The 16,112-nt window shown below is 50.6% G+C and overlaps 1 long non-coding RNA gene across 1 annotated transcript in view; it reads left to right on the top strand.

Moving 5' to 3' along the window:
- Positions 1–7,649: 7,649 nt before the first annotated feature.
- The window catches only part of LOC108543733 (uncharacterized), a 14,854-nt gene continuing 6,391 nt past the window's right edge, over positions 7,650–16,112 (top strand). The window contains exon 1 of the long non-coding RNA XR_001889654.1: positions 7,650–7,712. This is a non-coding gene — a long non-coding RNA (uncharacterized LOC108543733). The remainder of the gene's footprint in view (positions 7,713–16,112) is intronic.

Genomic DNA, 16,112 nt, shown 5'->3' on the forward strand with positions numbered 1-16,112 from the left:
TGTGTCTCAGTTCCCCTGGCTAGGAAAACGGATCCCCTTCCCCCTTGCGCTTCCAGGTGAGGCGATGCCTCGCCCTGCTTCAGCTCTCGCTGGTCAGGCTGCAGCAGCTGACCAGCACCGATTGTCCGGCACTCCCTAGTGAGATGACCCCAGTACCTCAGTTGAAAATGCAGAAATCACCGGTCTTCTGTGTCGCTCGCGCTGGGAGTTGAAGACTGGAGCTGTTCCTATTCGGCCATCTTGCTCCGCCCTAGTCCTTGTCTTTTATTTGCAAAGTTTAGTCTGTTTTTATTCACAGTTATTACTGATACATGATTTTATTAAATAATTTCTGGTGGCTGCATTGGGCTTGGTAGGCCAGTCCCTAGGCCCATACTGGGTACATGTGTGTGGGTGCCGGCTATGGTGGTAGAGGCAGGTTTGATGGGCCTGATCTCAGGCCCCTGGAAAAGTGTTTGGGTGCCAAAGGTGATGAACTGGGTTGGGTGATTCCCACACCCAAAGTGCTTAGGCACTGGGAAGGAAGAGTGGAGCCAGACCTGGCTCCTCAGGTCCCTTAGTAGTGTGTGTAGGCACTGGTTGTGTTAGGCAGAGGCAGGGTGATCCCTATGCTCCTGGTGGTATGTTGGGGTGGAGGTGCCACTGCCACCCTGCTACTGGGGAGCACAGGGTTGCTTTCAGTGGCAGCAGCAGTAGGCAGGGAGCTGGGGAGCATGCACTTTGCTTGTGCTTTGGCAGTGGCAGTGGCTGTGGGGCAGGGAAGTCTGTACTCAGGGCTTGTGAAATGCACAACAACTGCTGCTAGGGGCACTGGAATCCCTGCCAATGGCTTCTGTTTTGACCCTGGGATCATCCAGCAGCTGCAGAGGCTGGAGGTTGGGTAGCCTTTCCTCAGGCCATATGAAAATGTACTGTCACCCCTCTGTCGAGAGCTGATGCTCTCAGTCAACCTCTTCCTCTGCTAACCATTGGTCTGCAGGCTGCATAATCCACTCTGACTCTGGGCAGGACTCCTAAGATCTTCTAACCTGTAACTCTGTTTCTACCTCTATCCCAAGCATCCAGACTTGGGAAGCTGAGTGCACAAGGCCTCATACCGAAAGGAAGCAGAGAGGAGAAGTGAGTCAAGAAGCTTGAGATCTGACATAGCTTCTGGCAAGTGCCCTTGGGCCAGGGACTCTTATTTCCTCTTCCAAAGAAGGTAGGTGTTTGACTGGTGGCCTCTCAAGGCCTTTGCCTTCCTGCATCAAACTTGTGATGTTTCTAGTGAATTTTCTATGATTATAGTTTAGAAAGCTCTTTCATGTTCCCCAATTGGCTTGATTTTTCCAACACTTGGGAGGTAGGTGGTACCAGCCCACTTTAGAAACGAGGGAACTGAGGTTTGAGTGAGCAATCTCATAGCCAATTGGTAACAGAACCAGGTCTGGAGCTGGCCCCCTGACTCCTATCTCCTGAGCTCACCCTGATTGCTGGGAGCTGGAGGAGCTTTCAGTACTGGGAACATTGGGGCAGACTGTTTTCTCCAAATGAGGTAGGCATGGGACCAGGACAAGCCAGGTCTCCTCTACTCTTGCCCACTTTACTCACTCAGGCTAATACCTCCTATCCTGCTGTATCTAGTCTTAAAAATGGGTCTCTGTCCTCTCAGGGGGATCCACTGGCCTCTCCAACCTTAGCTGCTCTTCTAGGGAAGGGGCCAAAGAAACTTTCTGGTTTGGTTTGCATGTGTCCCCCAAAGTTCATGTATTGGCAACTTTATCTCCAATGAAACAATGTTGAGAGGTGGGACCTTTAAGAGGTGATTACATAATGAAGACTCTGCCCTCATGAATGGATTAATGCCATGATCACGGAGTGGATTCCTGATACAACGATGAATTTGGTCCCTTTTCCCTTCCTCTCTCATGCTCTCTTATCACTCCACTTCTACTGCAGGACGACACAGCAGGAAGACCCTCACCAGATGCTGAGCAGATGCTGGCACCATGCCTGTGGACTTCCCAGCCTCCAGAACTGTGAGCCAGATAAATTTCTTTATACATTTCCCAGTCTCAGGTATTCTGTTAGCCGCACAAAACACTAAATACCTTCCATGAGGTGGCAGGTAAGTAGGCCCCTGGCCCAGATGAGGAGGCTTCCTTTTCTTAGTGGGGCAGCTCTCAAATCTCCCATGCAGGGAGGGGGCGAATTCCTCCAGACAAGCTTCAGGGCCTTGGCCTTGCCTTAGTTGGGGGAAGGGTTCTGATTAGAGGTCTTTCAGTGAGAGGTGGTGAGCGGAGCCAGGCTGGCCCCTGACCCCTGCCTGTAGCCAGGTTGCCTCCCTGCACCAGGCGCCTTCTCCTCCTTAGCAGACTCACCTGGGGATCCATTCTTTAAGCCCCAAAGAAGAAAAGTCAGGGCCCTGAGGAAGAGAGCCACCAACTGCCTGATTCTGAAGAGTCTGCCCTGATCTGCCTGAGCCTGGAATCTGACTTTGGGAAGTTTGGGCATCGGGTCCCTGTTATAAGTTGTGGCTGGAGGGCTTCAGCCTCCTCTAGTCTCCTTCAGTTGGCCCCACCTCTGGCAGGCCAGGGGCTACAGGGAAGGAAGAGCCCATTTAACCAGCTCCTGCCCTGGCCAGTTCCCTCATTTTGGGTGTTATATGCCATATCTTGCTTAAACCTCACAACCCCGTGCAAAGTAGTGAACATCAAGCCCATGTTACAGATGAAGAAACTGAGGCTCAGAGAGGTTGTCCTTAGTCAAGGCTCAGCACTAGTAAGTGGCAGGTTTGGGACTTGAAATCAAGCGTGGTTCTGATCCCTACACTCTTTTTCCTATAAGATGCTTGGCCTGGGTACAGGTGGGTGGTAGTCCCTAGACCCCTGCAGGACTGTGACATGGGAAGGGGCACTCTATTCTGAGTCCATGGGGGCAGGACCAGGTTGAATGAATGCATGACTGAATTATAGCACTTGCTGTGCTGTTTAATTTTAAGAGAAGAAGGGGTCTTACTGAGAATCCACTGGCCTGACAGTCTGAAGGCCTTGGCGTGGAGCCCACCCTCCAGGGCCTTGCTGTGTGATCTTGGTCAGGGCCTACCTATTTATGGGTCTAATGTACAGGAAGGAGAGGTGGACACTATTCGCTAGATCAGCCTTCAGGCTGGGCATCCTGGCCTTAAGAAACTAGGCTGCAGACCCAACGACCTCAGGCTGCGGGCAGTGGGAAATCTGGCAAGAGGCATGATGCGGCTCCTGCATGTGTGTTGTATGGGAGGGGCAGATGAGAGGCCCTCAGGGTTTAGTGCCCCAGAAAGCTGGGAGGCCTCAGGCCACTGTTGGACACTGAAGCAACCCAGCTGTACAACCTTAGCCCCTCTCCCACCCATACACAAATTATTGGCTTCCGGGGGCTCTTCGGTCTTTGAATGAAGCTTTTGGAGAAGTCTGTCCTTCTCCATCCATGACTAGGCTGGGGCCCTGTACAGGATTGGTGGACTGGTGGCTCTTTGACCTCTCCTGGCAATGGGACTGGCCTTTCTCAGCAGCTTGAGGCTGCTTGGTCCGGCCAGGTTCAGCCTGCACTGCTCAGAGCCACCAGATGGCACCCAAGCACCACATGTGTCCAAGGCCACTGGGGCTCATGTCTTGCTGGAGGGACTGTGCCTGAGGAAGGTGCAGCCTGTGCCTGTCCGTAGGTAGTTTGAGGCGCCTCATCCTCAGACATCACTGGTGCACCCCTCTGCCCCGGCCATAGGACTGTCTGTGGGGCCATGCTGGTGTCAGGGCCCAAGGCAGGAGACCTGGGATCTGGTTCTGGTCCTGTGTGGTTGTGGCAAGTTGCTTTCTGTCTTTGAGCCTCAGAGTGCTCTTCTGAAAAACGGGCATAAAAATAACACTGATATCTTCATTCATTGATTCAGTCAGTCAGCACATGTTTATTGAGCACTTACTAGGCTAGAGTGTAACACACAGCTCCAAACAAGTGAAGCCTCGCAGGGGTGTTCAGAGGATTAAATGAGGTGATACCTATAATTTATTTAGCACATTTACTAACATACATGAAGATGGGCTCAGGTGGGTGAATGGCTTCTGTGAACTTTAGTGGGGCTGGGGGCCCATCATCATATTGACAACTAGACATCTCTGCACCTTCAGGCATGCAGTGCTCGGCCCTGGCTGTGACTGAGTCCCACCTAGTGTCCCAGGATGGGCTGGGAGGAGTAGAGGATAGGGCTAGGGCACCCCCTGCCAGGTTGAGAGCATCGTTGAGGCTCTGGGGAGCCCAGTTGTACCTCAGACCGCCAGGCTGCAGCTGAGGGTTGTGCCAGTCCCAGAGGTGACAGCAGCATATCCATGGTGTACCTGGGCCTGGGCAACCTGGAGAAAGCTCTGTGCCCCCCAAAGGGCTGGAAAAGTTTGGGCCACTGCGGAGAAAGTTGTGGGACGCATGGGAAAAAGTTGTAGCTCCTCAAACTTTTCTCACTGTGAGCTCATGGCTCTCTGTCCCTCAGGTCAGTTGAGTGATTTGCCAACAATTAGGCCATAATGAGCTGGACCTCAGGAGCCTGAGAGCCTCCCAGAGGTTCTTGGACTCAGCAGGACACCTGGGGCCCAATTACAGCAGCCTGGGCTGATGCCAGGTCCAGCTGCGGCCTGAGCCCCAAGGAGATGGGCCTGCCCCACGTGCCCACTTTGCTCGCACGGCTGAACTTTTAATGAGTGGAAATGGCTACTTCTCTTACTTGCTAGTAGCCCAGGCATGCCACCTGGGTCCTACCTGCTCACTCCTTAAAGAACCAGCAATTTCTAAAATATGACTTGCTGCAGTTTAAGTGATCAGCCAATCAACAGGTTACGTGGGGTCTAGACGCTGCCCCACTGTGCGACCCTGGACTGAGCCCCAGGCCTCTCTTGGTCTTAGCTCTCAGTGATAATAATCACAGGCTTGGCGTGAGGCCTAGATGAAAATAACACAAACTGTAAAGTGCTGGTTCCTTTCAAATGATCATTATTGTCCTTAATTATTGCATCATATTAGCCTGGACAGGACCTTGACTCTCGCCCTCACTCCTGGTGAATGAGAGCCAGCTCTGACCCAGGTGCTCAGAGGAAGCTGCATGGCCCCTCCTGGCTCTGCTGGCCACTGGCCTGCCCTCTGCTCCAGGCTAGGATGGCCTAGCAACCACTGTTTATAGGTCTCTCTCGGCTCAACTACTTTTTTTTTCCCCTCTTGCTCTGTTAACACCCTAGGCCTACAGACGGGCATCACTGACAGTGTTAAGAGCCCTGATATTATCAAGTCCAGTCCTTACTGCATAGATGGGAAACAAAAGCCCAGGGAGAAGCAGGGCCTGAGCTGCAACTCCTTCCTTTCCCAGGGCTTAGTCACAAGAAGGCTTCATGTGTATGCAGCACTTTAGCGTCATCTGGCCTTCTCGGTAGCCCTGTGAGGGTCGGTAGGCTGGCACCCATCTGTCCACTCACTTATTACGCCTAAGCTTGCAGATTCTAAAGCCAGACTGACTGGGCGGACATTCTGTCTCCACTGTTTACTAGGCATATCTCTGTGCCTCAGTTTCCTCAAATGGGAAAACACTAGTAATTACATCATATGATTGTTGTATTAAATGAGTTAGAATTCATGTGAAATGTTTGGAACTGGGCCTAGTGCAGGCTCTCAATAATTAATATCAGCTATCCTTCTGGTTATCATTCAGTCATTCAGTCAGCAAACATTTATTGAGCTCCTACTGTGTGCTGAGCTTGGTAGTGCTAGAACCTGGGGATATAGCAGTGAAGAAGACCGATCTTTGGAGCTCAATTTTGTGAAGGTGAGGGAGACAGACACATCAAGCCATAATTTCAAGACCAAGGATTTGGTAGGCTCAGGTGGGGGATAAGCAGGGGAATACAGCGGAGGGGCCTTGATCCTGTCTAGGGGGAGGGAGGCACAGTCAAGGAAGGCTTCTCAGAGGAGGCAGAAGTGGAGGTAGGCATTGGGCCCTGTGTTAAGTGCTTTATATCCACAATGTTAGTCTATCCTCACACAAAGCTGTGAGGTAGATGAAGCTCTCTTTTTACTGAAGAGGAAACTGATGGTTAAGTTGCTTGTCTAAGGTTACTCAGCCAGTAAATTATTGGGTCAGGATCCAATCCAGGGTTGTCTAACCACAAATTTTGTCCCTCTTCTTTTCCTGTGGGGGTGTTTGTGGTGGTGGTTATGATGGACAGATGGGGGAGGAGGTCCTACACAGACAGGAGGCACTCACAGGAAATTCTGGCTTTGCTGATGAGGGTGCAAACCTGGGGTTTTCTTTCCGTGGCTAGTACAGAGGTTGGATACCACAGTGGGTACCAGGACAGGCCCTGCCTCTGGCTGCCTGGGTTCCAACTCGCTTACTATCAGTGTGGTCTAGAGCAAGTCACTTAACTGCTCTGTGCCTCAGTTTCCTCTTCTGTACAATGGGGATAATGATAATAGCAAGTACTTGTGTAGCACTTGTAAGGGCTTTCTTTTAAGGATTTTACATCTATTACTCATAGGATCCTCAGATTCTATGTCTTTTTTCCTCAGGTGGCCATAATACCTGGGTAGTTTTAAGGAATAAATTAGTTAATATACGGAAGGCACTTAGAACAGTGCTTGGCACATAGGCAATGCTCAGTAAATGTTAGTTATTCTTATTCAGCACCACAGAGTGGAGTCCCAGGAGGCTACAGACAGAATTTCTAAAAATAATGAAGATGATTATGATAACACTAGCAACAATAAAACATACCCTCATAGTTTTACAGCACTTTTTAGGGTACAAAGACTTCCACAGCTATTGTTTCATCTGAGACTGAGGAGACAAGTGTGTCTAAAAGTGTACACAGAGAACACTTTTTATAAAGACATTCTTATTAGATCCTGTGGGATGTCTTTTTAAAAAGTGTTCTCTGTTCAAATAAGTTTGGAAAACACTGAATCAAACCAAGTTAAACAGTTTTCTTCTCGGAGAGACTCAAACTCACTAAACTCAGTTGTCAGAGCCCACAAAAGCAGAGGGAAGTACAACACGCAGTGTTTCCCCAAATTATTTGGCCATGGAATCCCTTGTTCTGAGGAGTTGTGACTCCTGGAAGACACTTCCTCAAACACAGGGGTAGGCCGGGTGTGGTGGCTCATGCCTGTAATCCTAGTGCTTTGGGGGGCTAAGGTGGGAGGATCACTTGAGGCCAGGACTTTGAGACCAGCCTGGGCAACACAGAGAGACCCTGTCTGTACCAGAAATAATTTAAAAAGAGAAAACACTGGGGTAAAGAGCTTTGGCTTTGTCACTGGCTGTGTGCCTTCAGGTCAAGTCATATGAACCTAGGCCTCAGTTTTCCCATAAGTAAAATGGGAATAAAAGTACACTCATGATGGGGCCATCACAGTGTTGTAAGAACTAAATGAGGTCACTAGAGTAATGTACACAGCCTAATTCCTGGCAAATGGACAATAAACGTTAGATTATTATTGCCGCGACACCCTATGAAATAACACCATTATTCTCCCCAACCGGATGGGGAGCTCAGTGGGTAGCTCCGGGGCCCTTCACTTTAGTGTGTCAGTGGAGCAACCTCACATCCCAGGCTGGGAGCCAGAGGGCGACTGGCTCTTTCCCTCCCCTCGCCATTCCCTTTTCGATGGATGAGGCCTCCGTTCACTGAGGGCCCCAGGCAGGAGACGGCCACACCCGGGTTTTTGGAGGGGCGGGGAAGGGCGCGTTTGGGGAGGGCACTGGGAGTGGGCTGGACTGACGCCCCTCTGCCCCCAGCCCAGTCCTCTACGGCGACTTCGCCGCGGGGCAGTGCGGGGAAGCGCCCTGTGTACAGCTCGTGGGGGCCTCCGCTGACAGGCTGGCAGGGACCGGGAGAAGGGTGGCGGCGGAGCAGGCAGCGGGCTGGTGTGGGGCCTGGGGGCACGGCCTGGCCTGCGCGGAGGCGGCGGCGGCACGACAGGTTGCCAAGGCCCGGCTGCCGGAGCTGCCCTCCCTAGGGTCTCGTTAGCTCTGTTCGGCCAGCCACCGCCGACTTGGCCCCAGGGACCCTGGCGACCTAGCAAACAGCCGCCGCGCGCTGACGAGGCCCGGGGGAAGAGGGCGGCAGACCGGATGGCGCAAGAGGGAGTGCCAGGCCGCGGGGACTTGCTGCGGAGACCGAGGGCGACCCAGCCAGGTGCGCCGGCCACCCGCAGCCTCGCGGGGGCGCCCGAGTCCACGGAATGAGCCCGGCGGGGCAGCCAGCCGTAGTCGAGCGCGGAAGAGCTACTCTGACTGTCGCTCGCTGGTCTCACCGCCCGGGCCTGAGCTGGGGCTGGGATGGGTGCCATCGAGGAAAGCACAGTTGATCTGCAAGTTAGTGGGTGGAGAGTCAGTAGGGAGGGACCGCGGGGCCGCGCTGGTCCTGATTCTTCCTCACTCAGCTATTTTAATAGCAACGAAATCTTGAAGGAGTGCTCTGAGGCTGATAACAGCTGTAGGAAAAGGTCTTGGGCCTTCAGATTTTTGAATGCTTCGCATTATTCAACTTTATTATCTGGCAACAGTCTTTAAAACTCAATGACCAATTCCAGTTCTAGCCTTAAACCCAGTTAATCCTTGACTATGAAAGCACCATCCTAAAGTTTACTTTCACTTGTTAGCTGCGTCTGTGGAAGTAGCCGAGGGTCTCAGGTAGTGCAGTAGCTCTCTGAATAGCCTCTCTTTCCTGAGAGAGGCAGCCTCAGCTGGTGTGCGGACCAGGCCTGGTGGGAGCGTGAGCTCACTGCTTAATAGAGCGGGGCTGTGCTTGTGAGGTCCCTTTGGCCTGAACTGTCCAGGATCTGCTGCCTGCTTTTCCTTTTTGTTGTATCGTTATTGCCTTGGCCCAGAAAGCTATGATGCTACCTGCCTGCAAATAGCTCATCTTTACTCAATACCCGAGTCCTCACCCCTTTTATACTGTGCTGCCTCTGTACTGTGATGCCTGATGCTTGTGTGGTCAGATTGCATTGGGAAGAGATCTCTTCCTTGTCTTATAAGGGCACTAATCCCATCATGAGGGTCCCACCCTCTTGACCCAGTCTAAACCTAATTACCTCCCAAAGGCCCCACCTTGTAATACCACATTGGGGATTCTGGCTTCAGCATAGGAATTTTGGGGGCACAGAAACCTTTAATCCACAAAAGATGGATTCCTGACAATAGTAACCACTCCCCATCAACCCCTAAGTGCTCATAGTCAGGGTCAGGTTAGACTGGAGTGGTATAGAGAAGACTTCACCACTGTTTAGAAAAAGGCAAGAAAGCTTAGCTAAAAGGGAAGTTTCTGGTCCCAAGTTTCTGGTACCTCCCTGACTCTTTAAAATGCTGTATTTTATAAAGTGTTTTCAATTTCCCTTTCAGATGTGCAGGCCAACCTCAAGGTGTGGGTTGCTTGGATTACAAAGGAACTTGAATTCTTTCATGTTTTTGTTTAAAGTATCATTAACATCATCTGAAGCCAAGATTGGCTGCTTTTGAGGACCTCTTCTGAACCCTGTACTAGGATGATAACTCTGAAAGAGACTGTTTTTAGGAAAGTCTGGTTTTGGGACCTTGCTAGCCATTTTGGAATTAGGGAATGAAGTGTATTGGCATGAGCAGCAACACTTTTGTGGCTGTCAGGCAGAGATTGTCCTTTCTTTTTTCCTTTATAAGTCACCCAGCCCAAATTGTTAGCTGGCAGATATTTTTATAGGGGGAGTGGGAGGCAGTTCCCAAGTCCCCTGTCCCTCTCTGCACCTAGTCTACCCTCTAAGATTGCAACCATCATCGTATCTTCTTATACATTACAATGCAGTAAACTTGGGCACATTGAGTGCCAATCATGGCCGCTGTGTTCCTGAAGGTACAGAGGTGGCACTGGGGCCAGGTTGCTGTCTGGAAAATGTCAGCCACTTTGGTGGAACTGCCCTTCCAACACCACCACCCCCCCGCTGCCCCTCCACAAAAAAAAAAACCAAGACAAATAGAGCAAACAAAACCACTTCTCCACGTAGACAGACTTGCAGGTCTGCTCGTGGTGACCCTCTCTTTAGCCTACATTGTTTCCGAGGCCTTCAACTGGCCTATTGCATGCTAAGGGCCTACACCTTGGCAGGAGCTGAAAAGAGAGGCTTTTCTCTTGCTCAGGGGAGGAGGGTGTGTCCTGGGTTTGCAGAGGTAGGCTTCTTGTCTATCCTGCTGAAGAAAGCAAACTAGACAGGAGTCAGATGTGGTCTGTACCTTCTTGCTCAGTCTCAAATTCACTGTGGCCTTGGGAGGATCAGTTCTCCATCCTTATTAGTATCTTGGGTGGAATAATCCTTAGGGAATCTTTCAAGTATTGAGTGTCCCTACACCCCCACCACCTTCTGCAACCAGGCCTAGGTGAGGCAGGAAGGAAGAAGAGAAAGTCTGGGTGCAGAGTGTGTAGTATGCCTCACACTACAGCCTGCAGGAAGGCCTTGGATAAGAAAGGCTGAGTAATATACCAGGGGGTAGGACAGAACAGAGCGAGGTTTGGGTGGGAAGATGACCTGATGAACCTCAGGTTCTCTCAAGGCTTTACAGAGGTGGGAGCAGGGCCATGGGTGGGTTGGCTACAGTGTCCCTGCCAAAGGGAATACTTGTTGCTACAAACTCAGCTCTTGTGGCAAGGCTCATATGAACTTGTGGCCATGAAAGTGTAAGTAGGGTAGAAATACGAAGAAGGGACAGGCACTTGGTCATGGCCAGGGCTGGAGTGTTGTTAATGTGTGGTGGTTGAGGAAGCTGGCCACAGGATGGTTGGATGGCTCATTCTACAGTCCTGTGCCCTGGGAGCCCCTCATGTGGGAGACAGGTGGTAGATGTCAGGAAGAGCTCAAGGTGGGAAAGGCAGGCTTGATAGACTATGTGTCAGGTAGGGCAGGGCCAGTTACTAAAATACTGAAACACTCGGTGTCATTTGGAAATGGCTGAGGCTCCAGGCACCCTGTGGCCCCCAGCCACCTTGGCCCTAGAATCCTGCTGGTGCTCACTGGCCCATACACTGTCTGCCCAGCATATTCCCTGGGCTCTGACCCTGGTCCCTATGTGTCCTCTTGACCAGGGTGTGCACCTGGACCTTGGTGGGAATTCACTTCCCCAGGGACAGTGCTGGAATCCCCATATACACTTCTGGCCCAAGGCTGTGTCTGCTGGACGGTGCCTCCCAGCATCACTGTCCCGTGGTGGTTTGTGGCAACCGTGCCTGCACTGTGAATGATATTAGTCGTTATGCATATTGACAATCACCCCTGGTAAAGGAAGGGGACAGTAGGGTGAAGATTTCTGCTCTGGGCGCCTGGCCTCTTCACAGTGGGGACAGAGGGCAAAACCTGGCAGGCCTGCAGTCTTCCTCAGCTATAGTGAAGAGGGTCGTGAGTGCCAAATCCAGCCCATAGGAGATCCCAGAGGAGACTCTGGTGACCCCTATGCCAGAGGGCAGGCCCATGAGTGTGGCACTGCAGACCAACACTTTCTTACCCTCCTTCCTTTGCCAGACCTGGCACAGCTGCCTGCCTCACTCCTGGGAGCCGAGTCCTACTGGGAGCTCACTCCTGCCAAGGCTGGGATCCAGTTCCTCCTCTCCCCTCTGTGGGCACTTGGCAGGCTGAAGTCCCTGCTTCCCTCTGCCAGTTCCTGCCAAAGCTCATCTCTCTGCGGCCTGTTCCTGGCAGTGGCTGCACGTGGATGTCTCTGCCAGGCAGGCCTGCTTCCATCGCTGCCATGGACCCCATTTCCCAAGAATCCTTTTTGGGTGGCACAATCCTGGGCAGAATTCTCCCGGGAGGTTCCTGAGTGCCTCCTTTGCTGGTTCGGCACCGATCATGGTCCCGGATTCCCCCAAACTCCTCCGGTGTCTGCAGGGTGCTTTTCAGCTCACAAAGCACTTTCATATTTTATCTCATTGGATGCTCAGCAGCCCCTCAAACAGCAAGTGGTGCCCTTGAGCCTGCAGGGCCCTGGAGTGGGCAGATTTCCTGAACCATCTGCTCTGACTCTGCCTTTGGGCCAGTGGAGAGGCCTTTGTGAGTCTTCAGGTTCTCAGTGGGGCAGGTGGCAATTCAGTAGGAGGTGGCCTCGGGCCTCTTCTTCTGGGGAAGCTGTCAGAGAGGGGTCATGAGACTATGTAGCCTCTTGTGGCCCCTGGTCCCCTGATCAAAAACCAGTAGGAAAAGTCTCTTAGAAGAGAAACAACTTTTGGGTTAATCTGTAGGGGCAGTAAGAAAGGGTTGGGGAGGTTGGGGCCCCAGCACAGCTGGGCCACGTGGATGCGATCTTGGCTTAGAGTGGGCACAGGAAGCTATGTGATGAAGGGGAGGCCCCTAGGGAGGAATCTGGGTACGGGGGATGGGGCTGGAATCAGCTACCTGGTCCGTAAGTTGTGTTGTTAAATTTGGAGAAAAACTGTTTTCCAAAATGGAGGCAAATTGAAGTTTGTAAGAGCTGGTGAACAAGCCATGCTTTCTTGGTTTGGTGCAAGCCATTTTCCAGGCAGGCCATTTCATCAAGACTCAGTGGTAATTTGGGATCACCTTGGCTCTCCCAGCTTGGCTGCCTGTTGCTGTCAGTGGGTCTGGGGGGCTTCAGGGCTGCGGAGGGCTTGGTGGTGTGGGAGTCCTTCATCTGAGGGCTGGTGTGTCCTTTGGGGGTCTGGAGCGTACTTCCGGGAGACAACCTCTTTTCCTCTGTCACCTCTGCTCCTCCCTCAGCCTCCCTGTGTTCCTTTAAGCAGGGGGTGTGGGAATAATTTCTTCTGAAGCTACTGATGTTCTCAATTTGAGAGAGGGGAACAGCATGGTGTGGCCTGAAATTAGTAGCCCAGAGGCTGAGGGCTGTGGCTCTGGCAGGGGTTGGTGTCCAGGGTTCCAGGAAGACTCCAATGCCCAGAGGACTCTCATGAAGTGACTGGGAGCAGATTGTGGTGGGGGTGACAGCTCAGAGAGAAAGACAGGATTGTCAGGATGCAGTTCTTTGCTGGAAGAGACTTCCCTTCCATGGGGTGGTGAGTCCAAGTGAGACCTTGGTTCCTCTCTCTGGGCAGAATCTTCCCTTCCATTGAGATTATCCTAAAGGTCCACCCCACTGACTCCTAGCGTCCTCTTTCATGGTAAGGAAGTCTGATTGGCCTTTGGCTTGGCTGACCTGAGTCAATTCTTCCAGAGCTGTCCTCATGCTGCAGCCACTGCTGTCCCACAGCAGCTGTGGGTCATCCTTCAGCTACAGATCCTCCCATTCCCCTTGTCTCCCCTGTCTGTGTGTGTGCACACTTCTATGTAGGCAGGTTTGGGGTGGGCTTGGTCTGTTACTGCGGGGGCCATGGGCAGTTGAATTCAGTCTGGTCATGCCACAGAATTATTTACACTGAAAGCCTAAAACCCTCTAGCGAAAGGTTAGATCTTTAAGTCAGACTTGTTTGGCAGGTCAGTGAGATGACAGGAAGGTTTGAGACCTGAATTGGGTGATGGGGTACAAAGAAGTCATGGCTGTTTTTGGATCTAAGGCCTCTGTAGGGAAGTGAGATCCAGACAGGGTAGAGGCTGGTGATTCTTCTCAAGCCAACTCTGTGCCAGGCCCTATTGTGGCTGTGGAGGAGCATAATTAAAACTCTGTGCTTTCCAAGACTTGAAGTCTGTGCACTGCCCTTACTACGATACTCAAACAAAGGAATGAAAGTTCCTCTCCCAGGTCCATGATTCAGAGGGCTCTTAGGGGTATGTGTGTAGAAGGCAGTTTGCTGCTCATACAGACATTTGGAGAAACTCTGGTTCTATCTCTTCACCCCCACACCGGCATCCAGGAAGACATATGGGCAGACTGGTGCGGGCCAGCATGTGCGGGGATGCTTCTTTGCTCTGAGCTTCTGCCAGGTGTTAGGGAAATCGCTGTGTCCAGCTGCCCCAGAGCTGGGAGTCCTTCAGATTTACCAGAACTTTCTGACTACAAAGACTTCCTGCTTACTGTTTTGATTCTTAGGATTATGATATTATTTTTGCTTTCAGTGCTCACACCCCCAGTCTGAATCTGGGGCTGCTTCTCACCACTGCCAGCCTTGAGGCAGAGAAGGTAGGCTCTTCTCCCATTTGTGCTCCCTCTAAATGGTTGCATAGGTACTCGCTTGCAGAAGCATTACTACCAATAGAGGAAAAATGAGATGGGGTGGGCAATTTACTTTTATTTTTATTTTATTTGAGACAGGGTCTTACTCTGTCACCCATGCTGGTGTGCATTGGTGTGATCACAGCTCCTGGGCTCAAGTGATCCTCTTGCCTCAGGCAATTTTAAAAAAATGTCACATTTGATTGGCCAAGAACCTCCCCTCCGACCCCCACAACGACCTACCCAGCATTTACTCCTGAGTCTGAGGACACTTCCCGCATACCAGCCCCTCTGCTGTCCTGAAAACCTCACCTCCTGGAAGCTGGCTCCTCCCTGATTCAGGGCCCAGCACAACATGAGAAAAATGGAACAGCGCTGCCCACTGTATTTGGAGGCCTCCCTCCTCTGTTTTATGCTGGGCCCCTTGAGCAGGACTTACGTCAGAGCCAGTCTTCCTTGGCTGACTCAAAGAGACAAACTCCTGGGTCAGTCCTGAGGACAAGGAATAGTGGGTGGGGTGAGGGAGGGGCTGGCAACAACTGGAGTGTGTCTGGCCACAAGCTAGACCATGGCTGCAGCTGACGGCCATCCTCAAGCTGGTGCCAAAGCTGGAATAGGTCTGTTCATTGCCAGAGTGTTGTTATTTCTAGGCCCTGTCATACATATACACATGTGCATGTAGTACATGTATTATGTAAATAAACACACACACACACACACACACACACAGACACACATACACATCCATTCTTCTGTCTGACTACCTACTTACCTATCTTCCTTAAAAACCATGAGTTCATACTGATACTACCAATTCCAATGCAACGCTCTAGGGTTCATTTTAACCTTCTCCTTTTCCATATATCTAATTTCCTTCTCCAACAGTGAAAAACCTAGTTTCAGGTACCCACAGTATATTACTTATTTGCTTAATCCTAGAATATACAGAATGTAGTTTCAGAATTGTTAACCCAGAATTTTGCCCTAGCCTGAGAATACAGAGGCAAAGTACTGGTTCAAAACTTCCATTATCACCCCCTACCCACACCGTGTTTTGTTATTCACTTAACCTACAGTTCGGTTCATTTGCTTCCGTATGTATTCAATGCTAGAGTTTCCTCCTTTTAGCCTTGTTGATTGTATTTACTAAAAAAACCGAGTACATGAAACATTAACATGGTTCTAAAAGTCAGAACAGATCTGTACAAAACATGAACTCAGAGAAGTGTCACTCCCCTCCATCATCTCTATCCTGCTCCCACCATCTTATTCTTTTCACTCGTCAGGCTAAAAGAGACATCAGAGAAAAATATATCCTAATATGTTGAGTTTATTTGGGAGTAAGCAAAAAGGATTATAATCTGGGAAGCACAGCTATAGCAAGCCATAGGTACAGGTACATCAAGCCAAAGGTTAAAGGGAAATTTTTACTGGCAAGGAGAAGTTACGTAAGCTACTTGAAGACAGAGTTCATTTATTCTGGAGGCTCAAAGCTAGAATTAGCATCAGTTCATTGGTGGAGATGCCGTTGCTAGGCAAGTGTTCTTTTGAGAGCATCTTATCAGAATTGCTACAGTCCTAGAGAATGTGTAGTGATAAACCTGGTCATAGAAATATGTGCATACATGTAAAATGTAGATCATGAAAAGAGATATAGACCAATGGAACAGAACAGAGTCCTCAGAAATAATACCGCACATCTACAGCCATCTGATCTTTGACAAACCTGAGAGAAACAAGAAATGGGGAAAGGATTCCCTATTTAATAAATGGTGCTGGGAAAATTGGCTAGCCATAAGTAGAAAGCTGAAACTGGATCCTTTCCTTACCCCTTATACGAAGATTAATTCAAGATGGATTAGAGACTTAAATGTTAGACCTAATACCATAAAAACCCTAGAAGAAAATCTAGGTAGTACCATTCAGGACATAGGCATGGGCAAGGACTTCATGTCTAAAACACCAAAAGCAACAA

Source organism: Rhinopithecus bieti, unplaced genomic scaffold, assembly GCF_001698545.2.
Source record: "Rhinopithecus bieti isolate Rb0 unplaced genomic scaffold, ASM169854v2 scaffold_21412, whole genome shotgun sequence".
Taxonomy (NCBI): domain Eukaryota; kingdom Metazoa; phylum Chordata; class Mammalia; order Primates; family Cercopithecidae; genus Rhinopithecus; species Rhinopithecus bieti.